Below are 12,628 nucleotides of genomic sequence, written 5' to 3'. Positions count from 1 at the left end.
AGAGAAAAAGCAGTCAAACAATCAGAAGGAAACTAAGGTAGTGAAGTTGTAGTGTCACAGAAGTACAGGAGGAGCAGGAAGGTATCACATAGGCTAGGCAGGGCAAGGGCTGGAAAGAAGATGCTGGAAATGGAAACACAGAGTGGTCAGTATGGTAGCCAGAGTACAAGGAACTCTGGAATATGTGAGCAATTTTTCATTTTAAAAAAGTCATATTTATTGAATGTCTCTAATAGTAAGTACAGCAAATATAATAGTGAGAAGCCATTCCATGGATGTAGGTATTGCAGTTCACAAGGCAGGCAACTCTGCCAGGTGCTAAGGTAGTACTGAAGTGAACCTTAGATACTACCTGTCCTTGAGGGGCTTGCATTTTTCTGAGGGAGATCAAACAAGTGGAAGAGCAGAAGTGTCACAGAAAACAACAATTTTGCCTTTTCTGCAAAGTCATTCACATTTTAGTGACAGTTGGTGCTTCCTCATTAATTTCTAAGGAATTACACCCTTCCTTTGCTAGGCTGTAAGCTCCACAAGGTCAGAGACCATGTTGGCTTTGCTCATGATACTTCCTCAGCACCTAGAACAGAACTTGGCACAAGAGTTCCTCAAGAAAACACTGTTGTTTAATTAATTAACTTTATTTTATTATTTATTTTCGGCTGCATTGGGTCTCGTTGCTGCCCGCGGGCTTTTCTCTAATTGTGGTGAGCGAGGGCTACTCTTCGTTGCGGTGCGCAGGCTTCTCATTGCGGTGGCTTCTCTTGTTGCAGAGCACGGGCTCTAGGCGCACAGGCTTCGGTAGTTGTAGCACGCAGGCTCAGCAGTTGTGGCTCATGGGCTCTAGAGCGCAGCCTCAGTAGTTGTGGTGCACGGGCTTAGTTGCTCCGCAGCATGTGGGATCTTCCCCGACCAGGGTTTGAACCCACGTCCCCTGCGTCGGCAGGCAGACTCCTAACCACTGCGCCAACAGGGAAGTCCCAAGAAAACATTTTTGAAAACAAAAAAAGAATTAACAGATGGATGGAAGGGTGAGTAGGTGAATGGCTGGATGAATAGATGAGTGTATCCCTGACCAATCTTCATATGTAAATATACTGCTTTACGTCGCCACCTTTCTTTCCTCAGTTGAATTTACTCATTTACGCGTTTTTCTACTATTATTTCAGCCCTTACTTGAACCACGACAAAACAGGTGATGAAGTTCAGCAGCGTTTCTGTATGAAATCGGCCACATTGTATCTCTCAGTCTTATGTCCTTGATTTGTTCCTTCAACGTCATAGCGGCGACGGAGGTGCCTTAAAAATACAGTAAAAGATACTGTCAGATTTTTTTGAAAGATAGAAAAATGCAATTTTCTTCACTTTCTCAAAATGATATAGCTTTTGAAAATATAAGACTTCTGACCAACTTCCAAATTCAGAACTAAAGAGTTGCCTTTCTAGTACTTCCTACATGAACATAATGTGATTTGATATTGTCACCTGGTTCGAATAAATGGGAAGTTATTTGCTGTTAGTCTGAGAGGTTCTGAAGGACTCTTTTTGGAGAGTTGATCAGATTTTGCTACACTCTGAAGTCCTTGGGATCCCTGCAGCCACCCAAGTACATCAACTTATTTGAAGGGGAGGTGAGAAAACTTGTTCTGATTAAACTGAGACTATTCTTGACTTTCTAAACCTCCAGAGGACTTAGGAACGAATGCACACTGCACATGTCTCTTTCTGAAATGCTCTCCACCTTAGTTTTGACATGAGAGTGAAAGAGCAGTTCTGCAATATATGAAGACATCTGTGGGTTCTGTAGACACAGGAAATGTGTGACATAAATCTCAGGAAGGCATCTTATCTCATAAATTTCCTGGTCGATTCCTGCTATTGTGTGAGGCTGGCCTCTTCATCTCTATTAAAATCAGTCTGGAAGCATCTGGAGATGACTTCATGAGAAATTAATACTCCTGCAGATTGGACCACAGAGGTCAAAGGTATTGGTGTGCTTTAAAATTATATTGTAAATTGCATGGCTAGATTTGTATGTAGAGTATTTGTTTGGGGCACTGATGGGCTTCAGGAGAGAAAGGACACTGAGCTCACACTTGGGGATTTTTTAGCGAAGTCTAGGGAAGTGTAAGTTAAGGGCCAGAAAATTTGATATAGGATTGATACGTCAGAGTTCTTTTTTCTGATAACTTCCATGGGCTGGAGAGGGGAGAGAAAGTTTTATGCAGGATGCTGGTGAGTGTGGAAGGCCAGGTATATTTTAGATGAATAGAAGAAAGGCCGTGGTACTCTACTGGTAGAATACTCTGCATTGGGGCAAAGATCCAAGAGGGATGAGAAGGCACTGGAGGAGCCACGTCTAATCTAGCAGGAGTACCCAGGAGAAGTACCACAAAGGAGGCAGGGGCCTCTGGATGTGTCCATACACAAGGAATTTTCTGCTTACTTTTTACAATAAGGCAGGTTTTCTGCTAAGTGGAAATGCTTAGACTTGATCTCTACACATTTAAAAGCCATTCTGTGTCCTTGATATGGAAAAGCATTATAATAAAAGTAATGTTTTAAATTAAATCTGCAATACTTATTGATAACAGCTAGCTTTTTTTGTTAGCACTTAGTTTATGCTAGGCACTGTTCCTTTATATTTATGAACTAATTTAAACCTCAGAACAATTTGATGAGATTGCTACTATTACCTCTGTTTTTCAGATGAGTAAACTGAGAATTAGAAAAGTTAAATAACTTCCCCCAAGAACACACACGTAATAGAAGGCAGAGTAGGGAAACCAAATCTGGACATTTGGACTCCAGAGTCTGCTGAATTGCTATGCTACGATTTTTGTTTTCTTAATAGCTGTTTGTCATATATCTTTAAAATACAGTAAAGTTTTTACAACAAAATAACTTTTAATAGTTTCATATTATTGTTTGGTAGGAATATATCAAAAGACATTTACTCAGTTCTCTTTTTGGTAAACAGTTTGTTTTCCATTTTTGAAAACTGCTATGATAAACAAAGCTGTGTGAATTTTTATCTTCGCAGACACATCCCGAGGAAAAATTAGTGCTTAGCAGTGAAATGACTGGATCAAAGGGTATGCATATTCTTAAGGATTTTGACATATGCTATTGTAAATCACTCTCCAGAAAGATTTTTCCCAGTTTGCATTGCACCGTCAGAGATTGAGACGATCAATATCCCTACACTCTCACCAGAAGTTATTATTACCTTTTCTTTATCTTTGACAGGTTGATAATCTCAGTATAACTCAACATGGTTTTAATTTGAATTTTTGATTGCTAATCAAAAAAGTTGACTATTTTCATACATTTAACACTGATTTACATTTCTTTTGTGAATTAAATGATCCCATTGTTGCTTAATTTATATGCAGTAATGTTTTGTAGAGTACAATTATCACTCCATTTATTATACTATTGAAAATATTTTCCCTAGAGATCTAATTTTATACTTTTTAGATGTAAGTATGCTTTAAAATTTACACAGTCAAATATATCAATAGTTTTTTTAAATCAGCATTTAGTTTGATCCTTAGAAAAGCTTTCCCTACCTTCAATATTATGTAATTTTACCTCTTATTTTGTATTGGTCTTTATGGCTTTAATTAAAAAAAATTATCTGTGATTTTTTTTCGATGAATGATCTGAAGTAGGTAGATTGCTTTTTGTTTTTCCTCAGATAATTAGCCACTTGTCTCAAGTTTATCAAGTTACTTTTCAGCCAGTAGTGTCATTATAATCGTAATTTTATTCATACAATTAACATGAATTATTATACTATTAACATATAATATTAATAGATTGAGTAGTGTCATAGAACTTCATTCACTGATGTGCTAATATGAATCAGCTCTTTTCCTTGAGATCTTCATCTTATCATGTTTTTTTGTTTTATTAGAAAATAACCTGTTTTTAATTATACAAATGATACAGACTTATTGCAGAAACAAATCAAACACACAGTAGGAAAAAAAACAGGTAATAATTGCTGTTAGGTGTTTAGGTTAGATCCTTTCATCTCTGTTGGTGGTTGTTTTTGACATGCATTTTTCAAGATACTATACACCTTGATTTGTAATCTATTTTAAAATTCAATAACAGCAGAAATTTTTCTCTACTTAAATATACATCTATAACGTCAAGTGTAATGACTACATAGCTTGGCACCAAAAAAAAATATTGTGCTGAAGTTTATGCAATGAATCACAGATTGTCTTATATTCAGTTACTTTTCAGTGTTGCTTACAAACAATAATATAACAATATATATCAAAATCTTTGTGGAAAGATATGCTTGATTGTAAGAAGCTAAAACATAGGTTTTCTGGGGAGTTCTAACATTCTTCCCCTTCATTCTGTATAACATACTGCAACCAAAATCCTCTTTCTGAAGCATTGTTTTAAATTAAGGAATAATTTAATATGCAGTGAGGTGCCTACACCTTAAGTGTACTGCTTCTGAGGTTCTACTTACATACCAGCCCATGTAATCACCACACAGGAGGCTCCATCGTGACTGTGCCACTCCGGCTCTATCTACTCTCAGGTTTGTCTCTCAGCTTCCCTGCCCGTGCCCACCCCCCATTTTTCTTAGCCAGAGGCCTGGAGTTTGGGGGCTGCACCTGCAGCCCTTCTGCTCCACCCTCAGTCTGGAAACCCAGAAGGTTCATAACAGGCTTCTCTTAGCTGCCCCTCACTCTCATCACTCTAGGGAAGGAGGATCTTTCAGCACCTCTCTTCTACCTTTGGCATACTCCTCAACTGCTCCATGAAGGCATGTAGAAATCTGCTGGCAATGTGACAGACACCTGCTCAGTGGTTTGCCTTTTGGGGATTCTACACTGTCAACCCTTGTCAGCTCTTAGATAGTTAGTTCAAAGCCTCATGGATGTTCTCCTTGTTTACCCCTTCTTAGCAGATTCCTCCTCCTTCCGCATTGGCAAGCATGAGAGAAATGGTCTCAACTTTCTTACAAGAAGAAACTCACTTTCTGTTGTTTAGTCCATTTCAGTTTCTTCGTGTCCTTAGCCCTCAAGGGTTTTTCAAAAACTATGATATTATAGCTTCTCAAGCTTGTTTTGATGTTTGGAGTGAGCTCTATAGTTTCTTGCAATTTTCTACATTAGAACGAAGTGCAGGACTCCTAGTGTTTTCAATCTTGGGATATATGTTTCTGTAGCTATGGTTATAGCTTCTTTCTCATTTATAGTGCTAGGAACAGTATATTCTCTCTCTCATTTCACGGATGATGCTTGCTAGAATTTGTTCTGTTGTATGGGTGTTTTAAAAATTTTAGTTATTGACTAAATCAATTCTACTATGACTTCTTTTTCTAATTGTACTAATCATGTTTCTATTTTTCTTAAACTCATTTCTTCTAGTGTTATAAGATTTACTGTGTTGCTCTTTTATAACCTTACTTAAGCTTAAATATTTTATGAGCTTTAAAAATAAAAGTATGTAAATCTATAAAATTTCCCCTAGTTACACCTTTGTTTTTACCTCATAAGTTTTTGTAGTTTTTCACAGTGCTTATTGATAAACAGATTTTTATCAGGTTTTTTTTTTTTTTTTTATGAAACCATTATTTAGCAGAGTTTTTTTTTCCCCCCCCTAGTGATCTGTTACTGGGCTATCTGATAGTAAATAATTACTATTAGTATTTCATTGTGTGTAAGGTACTGTTTGAAGTTTAAGTATTCTTTATTGAGTAGAATATGATCAGTGTTATTTATAAATATTTCAAAGGCAATTTTGTTTATAAGACATAGAGTTGAACATTTACCAATTAAATCAAGTCCAGTCATTGGTTCCAATTCTCTATATCTTTATTTTTATTTACCACATTCCTCAACAAAAAGAAATTATTATAAATATTAACCTGTTGACTAGGTGACTTAGAGACCAGAAAAAAATGGAGGAAGAGCTAACATTTAGACCTCTGTCTTAAAATAGGATAGGTTACAGTCCTATATAAGAGTGGTGGCAGTGAAACAGAGACTCAAGCAATCAATAAATCATCGAACTCAAAAGACAAAATATTAATTTTATATTGATATAATGTTTTACCCTACCAAAGTTATTTTGTATGCATTTTATCCTGTATTTAGAACAACTAAACTTTTGGGTAATACAGTCCCTAATTCAAAGATGCAGAAGCCTAAAGAAACTAAGCAGTTTCCCTAACATCACACAACTTTTAAGTAGCAGAGCTAAAGCTTGAACTACACTGTAATGAATATTAATTGTCTTCCCACAACATTGGAATTTTCTACATAATTAAAAGGTCTTGTTACTAAATTAATAGAAAAACAAAACAAAACAAAAAAAAACAAGTCAAAATTGTGCAAAAGGCCAGAGGTTTGTTTAATTCAGTAGCTCACCCAGGGCTCAGGTTATTTCCGTTTTTCCCCTTCATCATTCTCAGCAAAGGTGACTTTTGTCCTCAGGCTTAACCCCTTATGTTCTCAAGAGAGCTGTCATGGCTATAAGTATCACATTTTCATACAATAATGTCTAAAGAGTCTCCTTCTCCACAAAAAGGAAACAGTTTCCCTTGTGTCACTTTTTAAGAATGAAGAAAACTTTCCTAAGATACTCCTCAGCAAATATCCCCTCAGAACTCACTTCCAGAATTGTATCACATGCCCAGTCATAACCAATTATAACAAGGAAAATGAAATTACTGAAATTAGTTTATACTTATTAAGATTGAGACCTGAGAAAGGGACCTCTGATGTTGAAAAAGAAAAAAAATCATTTCGATTGTCAAAAATAAGGCAAGGGCTTCCCTGGTGGCGCAGTGGTTGGGGGCCCGCCTAACGATGCGGGGGACGCGGGTTCGTGCCCCGGTCCGGGAGGAAATCACATGCCGTGGAGCCTGCGCGTCCGGAGCCTGTGCTCCGCAGCGGGAGAGGCCGCGGCAGTGAGAGGCCCGCATAACGCGGAAAAAAAAAACAAAAAAAATAAGGCAAGGTGGGGGCTTTGGGTAGGTGACAGTGTCTGTGATACAGATATAGATATTGGAGATAAGAGCAAGAGAGGATGAGTCAAAAACTATTACAGACCATACATTCTGTGAAATGGGGAAAATAGATTATTATTGAGAGAAACAGGAAAAGAACAAAGGGATGTCAGTCTTGATGGAAAGATGATAGCTCTAGTTTGGCTCACGTTGGTCAAAGAGATGGGATTTTCAAAAGGAATTTCAGGCACATAGTTACAAAGATTTGAAGCACGAAAGAGCAGACAGAGTACAGACTGAGTCTTGAAAACTTTTTCATAAATACGGTAGTCATTGTCATGGAAGTGAGTACAATTACTGGAAAAGAACAAAGACTGAGCATTAGGAATCATTTCTAATTAGTACAAAGAGATGCATAAATGGAGAAGGTACAAGTGGAAACAAAATAAATATTATTTTTTAAAAAGCCAATGTTACTCCATTGTAAATATAGACTCTTAAACTCCACACTGAATTATTAACATCCTTCATCCTTTTTCTTCTCTTTAAGTAAATAGCATTTAAAAAATTGTAAATGTTCCATCAGGTGGCTGAACCATTATTTACTTAATCATTCCTTTGTGGTAGATATTTAATTACTTACAGTTATTATTTTTTTTATCTGCTCCTCTAATCTAGTCTCAGCATTCCGCTTCAGAATCTGAGCAAGAGGTATATATACTCCCAGAGCAAGAAAGTAAAGATATTTTAGCATGATAATTGACTTGTAAGCAATGTTTAATGGAGAAAGAAAATGCTTAAAATTCCTTTGGTATGTTGTGAAATAAGCTTGACTTATGAGATCATATATAACCCCTCATTTAGATCAAGATGATATATTTACCCTCACCAATGCTTAACCACAAGGATGGATTCAGGAAGGAGAACATGACGTAAAGAAAGTAAAAGAGAACCCTATCTGTCTTGTCCTCAATTATTGTGGAACAATAAAAAGGCCACAGAAGAAGTGCCTGATTAGATGGGTGTCCCAATATTTCTTTATCAAACTTAAACCTAAAGGGATCAAAATGTGTCATATTAATTTTTTAAAATGGGGGCTCAGAACACAACTATTCTACATTTGGTCAAGTATAAACACGAAGGGGGGCCTGCATAATTAATGGATGATGTTTTGTGTCCAAAAGTGAGGATTCTAGTTTGTTTTCCTAAGCTTCTCTTAATTCTTAAGTGGCCTGGACACTGTGTGACAGAGTTAAGGTGACCTTACAACATAAGCTGGAAATGAACTACTATGGTAGGTTGCCTGATGGAGGAAATGATATAGAATCAGAAATAGAACCTGAATGACAGCTGTGCGGCCATTGGGTTAGTAAAGAGAGATTCATTAGGCTTTCATTGAAATGAGAAGGAATTGATTTGTGTATTATCAGCTAAATGTATCAATAGAGGCCAGCAGAATCCAATGCATAATTTGGTAGCTTGTGTTCAAAGTGGCCACGGTGTATTTCTTTACCCCGTACGTGCATGACATTCCTCTATCGAGAAGTAGGGTCTATGACTCTTCCCTTTGAATCTGAATTTCTCTTTGGGACCTCCTTCACCAATAGAATGTGGTAAAAGTAATGTTTGGGATTTCCGAGGCTAAATCATTAAAAGCCTAAAGGCTTCCATGAAGTTCTCCGGGAACACCAGGCATGAGAAGCCCAAGGCACATGGAGAGGTCAAGTGTGGGCTCTCCGCCTGATAACTTAAAGTGAACTCTCTCTCATCCATGGATAGCATCAGCCGTCAGCCATCTTGAATATCCAGCCCAGATCAGTCTTTAGATGATTCCAGTACTATAGCTGCAACCCTGAGATCTGAAGATAGAACCACCCAGCTGAGCCCAAGCCAGCCACGGAACTGTGAAAGTTAACTTTCAATTTTTGTTCTAAGTCACTGTTTTGGGGTGGTGTGTAATGCAGCAAGCAGTCCAAACACATCCCAATAGACGCCTCTGAAGCCAACCTCATAGTGGATCTGGAAAAGGGCATTTTGGTCTGAGGATTCTTTCACCATGTAGGCAAGAGGCTATGTAAACCATTTTCCTAAATGCATTTTCAAGTAGAGCAGGAGTATGGAATAGGCAAAGAAAGATGAACCTTTTTCATTTTTCCCCAAATGCTAAATATTACCTAAAATAATTTTTAAATTACTATATTAGGCTAAATATTAAAACATATTGCATGTACTCAGTAGAGGCTTATTAGGGAGACTAGATCATGCACAGGCATATTAAAAAAACGTGTTTTATACACATTACATTGTAATTAAATAGAGCCATGAACAGTCCATCACAGGCTGTTTTTTAAAATAAAGTTGTATTGGAACACAGTCATGTCCATATATTTACATAATGTCTGTAACTGTTTTTGAGCTAAAACAGTTGCAGCAAAGACTATATGGCCGGCGGACCTTCAAGATGGCGGAGGAGTGAGATGTGGAGATCACCTTCCTCCCCACAAATACATCAAAAATACATCTACATGTGGAACAACTCCTACAGAACACGTACTGAACACTGGCAGAAGACCTCAGACTTCCCAAAAGGCAAGAAACTCCCCACGTACCTGGGTGGGGCAAAAGAAAAAAGAAAAAACAGAGACAAAAGAATAGGGACGGGACCTGTACCTCTGGGAGGGAGCTGGGAAGGAGGAAAGGTTTCCACACACTAGGAAGCCCCTTCACTGCTGGAGACAGGGGATGGGTGGAGGGGAAGCTTTGGAGCCACGGAGGAGAGAGCAGCAACAGGGGTGCAGAGGGCAAAGCAGAGAGATTCCCGCACAGAGGATCAGTGCCGACCAGCACTCACCAGCCCCAGAGGCTTGTCTGCTCACCCGCCGGGGCAGGTGGGGGCTGGGAGCTGAGGCTCTGGCTTCACTTCGGAGGTCAGATCCCAGGGAGAGGACTGTGGTTGGCTGCATGAACACATCCTGAAGGGGGCTAGTGTGCCACGGGTGGCTGGGAGGGAGTCCGGGAAAAAGTGTGGAACTGCCCAACAGGCAAGAGACCCTTGTTCCGGGGTGCGAGAGGAGAGGGGATTCAGAGCATCACCTAAATGAGCTCCAGAGACGGGCGTGAGCTGCGGCTATCAGCACAGATACCAGAGATGGGCATGAAACGCTAAGGCTGCTGCTGCAGCCACCAAGAAGCCTGTGTGCAAGCACAGGTCACTCTCCACACCTCCCCTCATGGGAGCCTGTGCAGACCACCACTGCCAGGGTCCCATGATCCAGGGACAACTTCCGCGGGAGAACACACGGTGCGCCTCAGGCTATTGCAACATCATCCTGGCCTCTGTGGCCACGGGCTCACCCCACCTTCTGTACCACTCCCTCCCCCAGCCTGAGTAAGACAGAACCCACTAATCAGCTGCTACTTTAACCTCATCCTGTCTGGGCAGGGAACAGACAACCTCAGGCGACCTACATGCAGAGGTGGGGCCAAACCCAAAGCTGAACCCCAGGAGCTGTGCGAACAAAGAAGAGAAAGGGAAATCTCTCCCAGCAGCCTCAGGAGCAGCGGATTAAATCTCACAATCACCTTGATGTACCCTGCATCTGTGGAATACCTGAATAGACAACAAATCATCCCAAAATTGAGGCAGTGGACTTTGGGAGCAACTGTAGACTTGGGGTTTGCTTTCTGCATCTAATTTGTGTCTGGTTTAATGTTTATCTTAATTTAGTATTTAGAGCTTATTATAACTGGTAGATTTGTTTATCAATTTGGTTGCACTCTTCCTTTTTTTAAATATATATATATATATATATTTTTTTTTCCTTTTTTCTCTTTCTGTGAGTGTGTATGTGTATGCTTCTTTGATTTTGTCTGTATAGGTTTGGTTTTACCTTTTCCTCCCTTCTCTTCTGAGCCGCGTGGCTGACAGGGTCTTAGTGCTCCAGCCAGGTGTCAGGCCTGAGCCTCTGAGGTGGGAGAGCCAAGTTCAGGACATTGCTCCACCACAGACCTCCCAGCCCCATGTAATATCAAACAGCGAAAGCTCCCCCAGAGATCTCTATCTCAACACTAAGACCCAGCTCCACTCAATGACCAGCAAGCTACAGTGCTGGACACCCTATGCCAAACAACTAGCAAGACAGGAACACAACCTCACCCATTAGCAGAGACGCTGCCTAAAATCACAACAAGGTCACAGACACACCAAAACACACCACTGGACGCAGTCCTGCCCACCAGAAAAACAAGATCCAGCCTCATCCACCAGAACACAGGCACCAGTCCCCTCCACCAGGAGGCCTACACAAGCCACTGAACCAACCTTACACACTGGGGGCAGACACCAAAAACAATGGGAACTACGAACATGCAGCCTGTGAAACGGAAAGCCCAAACACAGTAAGTTAAGCAAAATGAGAAGACAGAGAAATACACAGCAGATGAAGGCGCAAGATAAAGACCCACCAGACCAAACAAATGAAGATGAAATAGGCAGTCTACCTGGAAAAGAATCTAGAGTAATGATTGATAGTAAAGATGATCCAAAATCTTGGCAACAGAATGGAGAAAATACAGAATGAAAAGAATTGAGGACAGTCTCAGAGACCTCTGGGACAACACTAACTGCACCAACATTCTAATTTTAGGGGTCTGAGAATAAGAAGAGAAAAAAGAAAGGGACTGAGAAAATATTTGAAGAGACTGTAGTTGAAAACTTCCCTAATATGGGAAAGGAAATAGTCAGTCAAGTCCAGGAAGTGCAGAGAGTCCCATATAGGATAAATTCAAGGAGGAACATCAGTAAGTTAAGCAAAATGAGAAGACAGAGAAATACACAGCAGATGAAGGCGCAAGATAAAGACCCACCAGACCAAACAAATGAAGATGAAATAGGCAGTCTACCTGGAAAAGAATCTAGAGTAATGATTGATAGTAAAGATGATCCAAAATCTTGGCAACAGAATGGAGAAAATACAAGAAACGTTTAACTAGAAGAACTAAACAGCAAACAAACAATGATGAACAACACAATAAATGAAATTAAAAATTCTCTAGAAGGAAGCAAGAGCAGAATAACTGAGGGAGAAGAACAGATAAGTGACCTGGAAGATAAAATAGTGGAAATAACTACCACAGAGCAGAATAAAGAAAAAAGAATGAAAAGAATTGAGGACAGTCTCAGAGACCTCTGGGACAACACTAACTGCACCAACATTCTAATTTTAGGGGTCTGAGAATAAGAAGAGAAAAAAGAAAGGGACTGAGAAAATATTTGAAGAGACTGTAGTTGAAAACTTCCCTAATATGGGAAAGGAAATAGTCAGTCAAGTCCAGGAAGTGCAGAGAGTCCCATATAGGATAAATTCAAGGAGGAACATTCCAAGACACATATTAATCAAACTATCAAAAATTAAATACAAAGAAAACATATTCAAAGCAGCAAGGGAAGAACAACAAATAACACACAAGGGAATCCCCATAAGGTTAACAGCTGATCTTTCAGCAGAAACTCCTTCTCAAACTCTTCCAAAGTATAGCAGAGGGAGGAACACTCCCAAACTCATTTTATGAGGCCACCATCACCCTGATACCAAAACCAGACAAAGACGTCACAAAAAAAGAAAACTACAGGCCAATATCACTGAT

At 39.5% G+C, this 12,628-nt stretch overlaps 1 long non-coding RNA gene across 1 annotated transcript in view; it reads right to left on the bottom strand.

The window, feature by feature from the left end:
- Window positions 1–647: 647 nt before the first annotated feature.
- The window catches only part of LOC129392629 (uncharacterized), a 68,190-nt gene continuing 56,209 nt past the window's right edge, over window positions 648–12,628 (bottom strand). Inside the window, exon 3 of the long non-coding RNA XR_008618829.1 lies at window positions 648–1,296. This is a non-coding gene — a long non-coding RNA (uncharacterized lncRNA). The remainder of the gene's footprint in view (window positions 1,297–12,628) is intronic.

This window comes from Physeter macrocephalus, chromosome 12, assembly GCF_002837175.3.
Source record: "Physeter macrocephalus isolate SW-GA chromosome 12, ASM283717v5, whole genome shotgun sequence".
Taxonomy (NCBI): domain Eukaryota; kingdom Metazoa; phylum Chordata; class Mammalia; order Artiodactyla; family Physeteridae; genus Physeter; species Physeter macrocephalus.
Note: the sequence above shows the minus strand (reverse complement) of the source record. Positions and strands in the feature narration are given on the sequence as shown.